We start from the raw sequence: 9,869 nt of genomic DNA, 5'->3' as shown, positions 1-9,869 counted from the left end.
GCAAACCAGAAGCCAGGGAGACGTAAGGAAGGATTCCCCTCAGGCTTCTGAGGAAGCATGACCCTCCCGACACCTTGATTCTGGACTTCTGCCTCCATGTATGTGGAGATCATACATTTCTGTGGTTTTCAGCCAGCCAGTTTGTGGTACTTTGTTATAGCAGCCCTAGGAAACTAATACAGTGCCCTCCTGACTTTCAAAAAGACATTGCCTCAATTGCAGAAGCATTGGAAAAATAAAACTAGCAAGCAGCCAGGCATGATGGCTCATGCCTGTAATCCCAGCACTTTGGGAGGCCAAGACGGGCAGTTCACTAGAGGTCAGGAGTTCAAGACCAGCCTGGCCAATGTGGTGAAACCCCATCTCTACTAAAAATACAAAAATTAGTCGGGCTTGGTGGTACACACCTGTAATCCCAGCTTCTCAGGAGGCTGAGGCATGAGAATCGCTTGAAGCCAGGAGGTGGAGGTTGCAGTGAGTTGAGATCGCACCACTGCACTTCTGCCTGGGCAACAAAGCAAGACTCCATAATAAATAAATAAATAAATAAAACCAGCAGACAAACATACATACACACCAGATTGTATAAGGAAAGTCACCACCAGCCACAAACCACTTGTTATTACAGTGCCTCTTTCTAGATCTCTCACCTCTGACTTCTTGTCTTCCTACCCAGCACCACCTTGAAATCCACCAGGGCCAAAAGTGGCCTGAGCAGAGGTATCTCTGCCTCCTAGACTTCCTCAGGAAGCCCTCCATAGGCCCGCATGGGGGTCAGACCACACTGGGAAACTGGCCCATGGCCACAGACCACCACACTTTCTGACAATAACATCTTCTACATTTTCAACATCTCTTTCCCGCTGGCGTTCCAATTCTGGTAACTGTATATTTGCACCATTCAATTCAGATTTTAGGAAAAAACAGTTCTATGAGTGACAATCATATCACTCAAGCCCTAGTATTGATTCCAGTGACAAGAAAAAAATGAAGTGATGGGGCTCCATTCCATTTGCCTGCAGGGCCCCTGAGCGCCTAGGTGTTTGGCCAGAAACTTCTCCCAACTGTGTGACACATTATCTACGTCAGTAGAGGAGAAAAGTACATTGTTTTCCTAATAACGGTTGTTCATCAATAAAACACTATTTTTTCTTATAAAGAAATTTTAGGGCTGCATAAACCAAAACCTATATATTTTCAGAAAACCCAAGAGAGCTTCAAAATCTTTCCAATTCCACAAATACTTTCAGAATCTGCTGTGTTACATGCCTCTGGTGTATGCCCTGACATACAGTGATAAAAAGATTAATGAGGAGGACAGATCCAAGATGGCCGGTTAGGAGCAGCTCAGGATTGCAGCTCCCAGTGAAAGGGCAGAGGGTGAATGGACGCCGCATTTCCAGATGGATTTTTATTGCCCACAGACCAGGAGATTTCCCAGGTGGAGGAGCCCCACGGGTCACCAGCACGGCTGTTTTGGCCGGTGCAGCTGTTTTGCCGGTGCACCTGCGCAGCGGTTCCCAGTGCAGAGTAAATGGCACTGTGTCCCCACTTAGCCAGCAAGGGGAGCTGAAACAGGGAGCCAGGCCAGGAGATTCCCGGGCAAAAAAGCGCCACAAATCTCAGAGCCGCGGTTTCAGCTGGCGCAGTGGGTCGCCGCACAGGAAATCACACAGATCCCGGCACCTTTTCAATAGGCGACCAGGACATCTGGGAGAGAGCCAACCATTCAACTAAAAAATAAAAGGCTCTGAGGCAGGGAGCCAGGTGATCAGGCCTGGGTGGTCCCACCCCCACAAAAACAAAAACAAAAACAAAAAAACAGTAATTGGAAACGCTCTGGGTTGAGAGTTTCACAGCAAGCACAGCTGAACCGGGGACGGTCCAGCTTGGTGGGGGAGGGGCTTCCGCCATTACCGAGGCACTCCACCACTACGGAGGCAGTCCGCCATTGCTGAGGCAGCCTGCCGTTGCCAAGGCAACCCGCCGTTGCCGAGGCAGCCTGCCATTACAGAGAGAGTCCCTCATTACAGAGGCAGGCCACCATTGCCGAGGTAGTTCTAACCACACCCATATAAACAGGACTGCAGGGAAGTTCACACGGCAGCTGGGCAGAGTCCACAGCAGCTCAGCAAAGCCTCTGCAGGCAGAGAGTGACTAGGCTGCCTCCTTGTTGGGCAGAGCAGCCCTGAAGAAAAAAAAAAGGAGCAGCACAGTGGAAACTCATAAATAAAGCCCTAACTCCCTGGGACAGAAAACCTGGGGGAAAAAAAGGGGTTTATGAATTCTGCTGCTGCAGACTTAAACTTACCTGCCCAGTAACTCTGAATGAACAACGGAGCTCACAGCTCAGCACTTGAGCTACTATAAAGGACAGACTGTTTCCTCAAGCAGCTCCCTGACTCCCGTATATCCAAAGAGTCACCTCATAAAGGAGAGCTCAGACTGACATCAGGCGGGTATCCTTCTGGGACAAAGAAGAAGAAGAAACTGGTAGCAACCCTTACTGTTTTGCAGCTACTGCAAGTGATCCCCAGGCAAGCAGGGCCTGGAGTGGACCTCAGCAGTCCTACAGCAGAGGGGCCAGACAGTTAAAAGGAAAATTAAGAAACAGAAATAACTTAATCATCAACAAACTGGACGTCCACTCAGAGAACCAATCAGAAAGTCAACAACTACAAAGTCGACAGGTGGATAAATCCACAAAGATGGGAAGAAACCAGCGCAAAAAGGATGAAAACACCCAAAACCAGAACACCTCTCCTCCTACAAGGGATCACAACTCCTCACCAGCAAGGGAACAAGACTGGATAGAGAATGAGTGTGATGAAATGACAGAATCAGGCTTCAGAAAGTGGGTAATATGAAACTTCCGTGAGCTAAAAGAACATGTTCTAACCCAATACAAAGAAACTAAGAATGTTGAAAAAAGATTTGATGAAATGCTAATGAGAATGGACAACTTAGAGAGGAATATAAGTGAATTGATGGAGCTGAAAAACACAACACGAGAACTTTGCGAAGCATGCACAAGTTTCAACAGCCGAATTGACCAAGCAGAAGAAAGGATATCAGAGGTCAAAGATCAACTCAATGAAATAAAATGAGAGGGCAAGATTAGAGAAAACAGGGTAAAAAGGAATGAACAAAGTCAAGAAATATGGGACTATGTGAAAAGACCTAATCTACGTTTGATAGGTGTACCTGAATGTGATGAAGAGAATGAATCCAAGCTGGAAAATACTCTTCAGGATATTATCCCGGAAAACTTCCCCAACCTAGCAAGGTGGGCCAATATTCAAGTCAAGGAAATACAGAGAACACCACAAAGATATTCCTCAAGAAGAGCAACCCCAAGGCACATAATCGTCAGATTCACCAGGGTTGAAATGAAGGAGAAAATGCTAAGGGCAACCAGAGAGAAAGGTCGGGTTACCCACAAAGGGAAGCCCATCAGACTCACAGCAGATCTCTCAGCAGAAACCCTACAAGCCGGAAGAGAGTGGGGGCCAATATTCAACATCCTTAAAGAAAAGAACTTTCAACCCAGAATTTCACATCCAGCCAAATTAAGCTTCATAAGTGAAAGAAAAATAAAATCCTTTGTGAACAAGCAAGTACTCAGAGATTTCATCACCACCAGACCTGCTTTACAAGAGCTCCTGAAAGAGGCACTACACATAGAAAAGAACGACCAGTACCAGCCACTCCAAAAACATACCAAATGGCAAAGAGCATCAACACAATGAAGAATCTCCATCAACTAACAGGCAAAACAGCCGGCTAGCATCAAGATGGCAGTTTCAAATTCACACATAACAATATTAACCCTAAACGTAAATGGACTAAATGCCCCAATCAAAAGACACAGACTGGCAAATTGGATAAAAAGCCAAAACCCATCGGTATGCTGGATCCAGGAAACCCATCTCACATGCAAGGATACACAAAGGCTCAAAATAAAGGGATGGACGAAGATTTACCAAGCAAATGGAGAGCAAAAGAAAGCAGGAGTTGCAATTCTCATCTCTGATAAAACAGACTGTATAGCAACAAAGATCAAAAGAGACAAAGAAGGACATTACATAATGGTAAAAGGATCAATGCAACAAGAAGAGCTAACAATCCTAAATATATATGCACCTAATACAGGAGCACCCAGATACATAAGGCAAGTTCTTAATGACTTACAAAGAGACTTAGACTCCCACACAATAATAGTGGGAGACTTTAACACCTCATTGTCAATATTAGACAGATCAACGAGACAGAAAATTAATAAGGATATCCAGGACTTGAATGCAGACCTGGACCAAGCAAACCTAATAGACATTTATTTACAGAACTCTCCACCACAAATCCACAGAATATACATTCTTCTCAGCACCACATCACACCTACTCTAAAATTGACCACATAATTGGAAGTAAATCACTCCTCAGCAAATGCAAAAGAATGGAAACCATAACAAACAGTCTCTCAGACCACCGTGCAATCAAGTTATAACTCAGAATTCAGAAACCAACCCAGAACCGCACAGCTTCATGGAAAATGAACAACTTTCTCTTGAATATTGACTGGATAAACAATGAAATGAAGGCAGAAATAAAGATGTTCTTCGAAACCAACGAGAAAAAAGACACCACATACCAGAATCTCTGGGACACATTTAAAGCAGTCTCTAGAGGAAAATATATAGCAATAAGTGCCCACATGAGAAGCAAGGAGAGATCTAAAATTGACACCCTATCGTCAAAATTGAAAGAGCTAGAGGAGCAAGATCAAAAAAACTCAAAACCTAGCAGAAAACAAGAAATAACGAAGATCAGAGCAGAACTGAAGGAGATAGAGACACAAAAAACTCTTCAAAAAAATCAATAAATGCAGGGGCTGTTTTTTTGAAAAGACCAACAAAATAGACAGACCACTAGCCAGATTAATAAAAAAGAAAAGAGAGAATAACCAAATAGATGCAATAAAAAATGATAAAGGGGATATCACCACAGATTCCACAGAAATTCAAACCATCATCAGACATTATTACAAACAACTCTATGCACATAAACTAGAAAATCTGGAAGAAATGGATAAATTCCTGGACACTTGCCTCCTTCCAAGCTTAAACCAGGAAGAAGTTGAAACCCTGAATAGACCAATAACAAGGTCTGAAGTCGAGGCAGCAATCAAGAGTCTACCACCCAAAAAAAGCCCAGGTCCAGATGGGTTCACAGCCGAATTCTACCAGACATACAAAGAGGAGCTGGTACCATTCCTTCTGAAACTATTCCAAATAATCCAAAAAGAGGGAATCCTTCCCAAATCATTTTATGAGACCAACATGATCCTGATACCAAAACCCAGCAGAGACTCAACAAGAAAAGAAAACTACAGGCCAATATCCATGATGAACATAGATGCAAAAATCTTCAATAAAATACTGGCAAGCCGATTACAACAGCACATCAAACAGCTTATCCACCATGATCAAGTAGGATTCATCCCAGGGATGCAAGGCTGGTTCAACATATGCAAGTCTATAAATGTAATTCACCACATAAACAGAACCAAAGACAAAAACCACATGATTATCTCAATTGATGTAGAGAAGGCCTTCGACAAAATTCAACAGCCCTTTATGCTAAAAACCTTCAATAAACTAGGTATTGACAGAACGTATCTCAAAATAATAAAAGCTATTTATGACAAACCAACAGCCAATATCATACTGAATGGGCAAAAACTGGAAGCATTCCCTTTGAAATCTGGCACTAGATAAGGATACCCTCTCTCATCACTCCTATTCAATATACTACTGGAAGTTCTAGCCAGAGCAATCAGGCAAGAAAAAGAAATAAAGGGTATTCAAATAGGAAAAGACGAAGTCAAATTGTCTCTATTTGCAGACGACATCATTGTATATCTAGAAGACCCCATCGTCTCAGCCCAACATTTCCTGAAACTGATAAGCAACTTCAGTAAAGTCTCAGGATACAAAATCAATGTGCAAAAATCACAAGCATTCCTATACACCAATAACAGACTTAAAGAAAGCCAAATCAAGAATGAACTGCCATTCACAATTGCTACAAAGAGAATCAAATACCTAGGAATACAACTAACAAGGAACGTAAAGGGCCTCTTCAAGGAGAACTACAAACCACTGCTCAACAAAATAAGAGAGGACATAAACAGATGGAGAAACATTCCATGTTCATGGTTAGGAAGAATCAATATCATGAAAATGGCCATACTGCCCAAAGTAATTTACAGATTCAACACTATCCCCATCAAGATACCAATGACCTTCTTCACAGAACTGGAAAAAACCACCTTAAACTTCATATGGAACCAAAAGAGGGCCCACATAGCCAAGTCAATTCTAAGCAAAAAGAACAAAGCGGGAGGCATCACACTACTGGACATCAAACTATACTACAAGGCTACAGTAATCAAAAGAGCATGGTACTGGTACCAAAACAGAGATATAGACCAATGGAACAGAACAGTGGCGTCGGAGGCAACACAACATATCTACAACCATCCGATCATTGACAAACCTGACAAAAACAAGCAATGGGGAAAAGATTCCCTGTTTAACAAGTGGTGTTGGGAAAACTGGCTAGCCATGTGCAGAAAGCAGAAACTGGACCCCTTCCTGACATCTTACACTAAAATTAACTCCAGATGGATTAAAGACTTAAACATAAGACCTAACACCATAAAAACCCTCAAAGAAAATCTAGGCAAAACCATTCAGGACATAGGCGTAGGCAAGGACTTCATGACCAAAATACCAAAAGCATTGGCAATAAAAGCCAAAATAGACCAATGGGACCTAATCAAACTCCACAGCTTCTGCACAGCAAAAGAAACAGTCATTAGAGTGAATCGGCAACCAACAGAATGGGAAAAAATTTTTGCAGCTTACCCATCTGACAAAGGGCTGATATCCAGAATTTACAACGAACTAAAACGGATTTACAAGAAAAAAACAAACAAGCCCATTCAAAAGTGGGCGAAGGATATGAACAGATTCTTTACAAAAGAAGACATACATGAGGCCAACAAGCATACGAAAAAATGCGTCATTAGAGAAATGCAAATCAAAACTACATTGAGATACCATCTCACTCCAGTTAGAATGGCGATCGTTAAAAAATGTGGAGACAACAGATGCTGGAGAGGATGTGGAGAAATAGGAACACTTTTACACTGTTGGTGAGAGTGTAAATTAGTTCAACCATTGTGGAAGACAGTGTGGCCATTCCTCAAGGACCTAGAAATAGAAATTCCATTTGACCCAGCAATCCCATTACTGGGTATATATCCAAAGGATTATAAATCGTTCTACTATAAGGACACATGCACACGAATGTTCATTGCAGCACTGTTTACAATAGCAAAGACCTGGAACCAACCCAAATGCCCATCGATGATAGACTGGACAGGGAAAATGTGGCACATATACACCATGGAATATTATGCAGCCATCAAGAACGATGAGTTCACGTCCTTTGTAGGGACATGGATGAACCTGGAAACCATCATTCTCAGCAAACTGACACAAGAACACAATATCAAACACCACATGTTCTCACTCATAGGCGGGTGTTGATCAATGAGAACACATGGACACAGGGAGGGGAGCACTATACACTGGGGTCTGTTGGGGGGAAATAGGGGAGGGACAGCAGGGGGTGGGGAGTTGGGGAGAGATAGCATGGGGAGAAACGCCACATATACGTGAAGGGGAGAAAGGCAACAAATCACACTGCCACGTATGCACCTATGCAACAATCTTGCATGTTCTTCACATGTACCCCAAAACCTAAAATGCAATTTAAATAAAGAAAAAATAAATAAATAAATAAATAAAATAAAATAAAAAGATTAATGAAACATTCTATCATCAAGGAAACTACAGTCTAGAAGAAGAATAAGACAAGGACATAAGAACTGTTCTATGAGACAAGTATGTGTATCCTGAGAGACAGCTGAAGCTATAACCAGAAACAAGTACCTTCAGAAGGCTTATCTTCCATAACAGTGTAAGAGAACCAGCTAGCTTACTTACCAAGACTCACAGCTTCCCCATCAAGACTAGCTTTGGGGATGTGTGGGCGATCTGGCTGCGACATCTGTCACCCCATTGATCGTCAGGGTTGATTCAGTTGATCTGGCTGGCTCGGTGGGTGTCCCCTTCCACCCTCACCGCTCCATGTGTGTCCCTCCCAAAGCTGCACGCTTGGTCGAAGAGGATGAACATCCCCAATACAGGAGGACTGATCTTCAATCAAGGGTGTACGAGTAGCTGCACTCCCCTGCTGGAACCTCCAAAGAAGCTCTCAAGACTAGCTTTCGGACTCTCACTGCACTGTGGCCACAGAGTCCTGTGCCCAAAGTTCTTGTATCAGAAACTGTCCAGTCTTGAGACCTACTTCAAAATCACCCAGCCCAGGCCCAAAACCCTGACATATCCCTTCTGAGACACTACTAAGGCTTTTTCAGCAGTAAGCATAACAAACTTGACTTTGCTTGAACAACAGGTTGTCCAGCTGTTCCTTTTGCAAGTCAACAGTCAACACCCCTTTCTTCTAGTAAGCAGACCCCTATTATCTGAGATGACTTCATTCCACATGGTTGAACTGGAGCTTCTCCTCCATTCCCCTGGCCACAGTGGTTACCTCAGAAATGGACGCATTACCTGGGCTGGTTCAAATCAGTCGTAATAAAGGGTTTGGTACTTGGGATCGAATGTTGTAAATATCTAAAGCTGAAATATGGAACCAACTAAATTAAGGGAAGGGATGGGGTAGATAGAATTTTCTCATCCCTGACCTTCTGTGGGAAGCAAAGCAACTGATTAAGCTGCTATATCTTGGGCCTCAGACCATTCAAGTTGGCTCTTTGGGAGAAGTAAAAGGAACGTGCCAGGATCTGGAATTTGTTAGCTACCTCTTAATGGCTTTGCTAAGGTATTTTAGGAAAGGCATAAGCTTCCAGCCAAGCTGGCTCATTTGAAGGTATAAAAGAAACAGCTTTGGAAATAGTAAAAGCTCGCGTTCAATGTGTGCTATGTGCCAGATGCCATTCTGAACACATCACATTAATTTCCTCATACAATTTTTTGCAACAATTTCACAGAGTGGATACTACTGTTAACCCTGCTTTACAGATGAAGAAACTGAGGCCTGGGGAGATTAAGTAGTCTACCCAAAGCTATAGCTAGAAAATAGCAGAATTTGGAAGCAAAGTTTTGCTCTAGAGTCCATGCCTTTCACCCTTTTGCCTGTAGCCAGCAGACTGCAGAGAATCAGACAGAATGTGCCTGGCAGAACTATAGGAGCCAGGTTCTCTGCCTTAGTTAAAGGGGCATGGAGAGGCAGGAAAATATAGTAGGATCGGGCTCCCAGAGAAGGCAAAGTAATAAGAGTGGGGGTCCTGGCTCAGTGGTTCACACCTGTAAATCCCAGCACTTGGGAGCCTGAGGCGGGAGAATCATTTTTTAAGACCAGCCTGAGCAACACAGTAAGACCCCATCTCTATAAAAAAAATTTTTTTTTAATTTTAGCTGGGTGTAGTGGCACATGCCTGTGGTCCCAGCTACTTGAGAGGCTGAGGTGGGAGGATCACTTGAGCCCAGGTGGCCAAGGTTGCAGTGAGCTGTGATCACACCACTGAACTCCAGCCTGGGTGGCAGAGCAAGATTCCGTCTCCAAAAGTGGAAGAGGAAGAGGAGGTGGAGAAGGAAGAGGAAGAAGGAGCAGGGAGGGGATGAGGGAAGGGGAGCGGGGAGGAGGAGGAGGAAGAGAAATAGGGTGGGAATTTTATTTTCTAAACACCTCCTGCCACACAGAGGTAATCATTTC

This window comes from Aotus nancymaae, unplaced genomic scaffold (genome assembly GCF_030222135.1).
Source record: "Aotus nancymaae isolate 86718 unplaced genomic scaffold, 86718_ANA_hifiasm-v0.15.2.pri h1tg000016l, whole genome shotgun sequence".
Classification (NCBI taxonomy): Eukaryota; Metazoa; Chordata; class Mammalia; order Primates; family Aotidae; genus Aotus; species Aotus nancymaae.
The sequence above is the reverse complement of the archived record's forward strand: the minus strand, read 5'-3'. Positions refer to the sequence as shown.